Source organism: Penaeus monodon, chromosome 32 (genome assembly GCF_015228065.2).
Source record: "Penaeus monodon isolate SGIC_2016 chromosome 32, NSTDA_Pmon_1, whole genome shotgun sequence".
Classification (NCBI taxonomy): domain Eukaryota; kingdom Metazoa; phylum Arthropoda; class Malacostraca; order Decapoda; family Penaeidae; genus Penaeus; species Penaeus monodon.
Window position 1 is genome coordinate 24,354,758 of NC_051417.1, and position 217 is coordinate 24,354,974.

General features: G+C 41.5%; 1 protein-coding gene across 1 annotated transcript in view; it reads left to right on the forward strand.

The window, feature by feature from the left end:
• Positions 1-217, forward strand: part of LOC119593747 (cuticle protein AMP1A-like) — a gene marked incomplete in the record, with an annotated part of 17,656 nt that overhangs the window by 9,780 nt on the left and 7,659 nt on the right.

Sequence of the window (217 nt, forward strand, 5' to 3'; positions counted from 1 at the left end):
GCGAGATAGAGTTGGGGTGGGGGACAGAAAAGGATCTCTACCCACAAATTTTATAACTCTATTATAAGTAATAGATGGAGATACAACTACGAGGCCAGAAAACAACGGCTGGATGTTGCTAAACAAGAATAGCAATGAACTTTGACCCGACTTCAAGGCACTTTTTGGTCATAGCTGTTACCCAGAAGACTTGGATGAAGGTATTCTTCATGGGTAT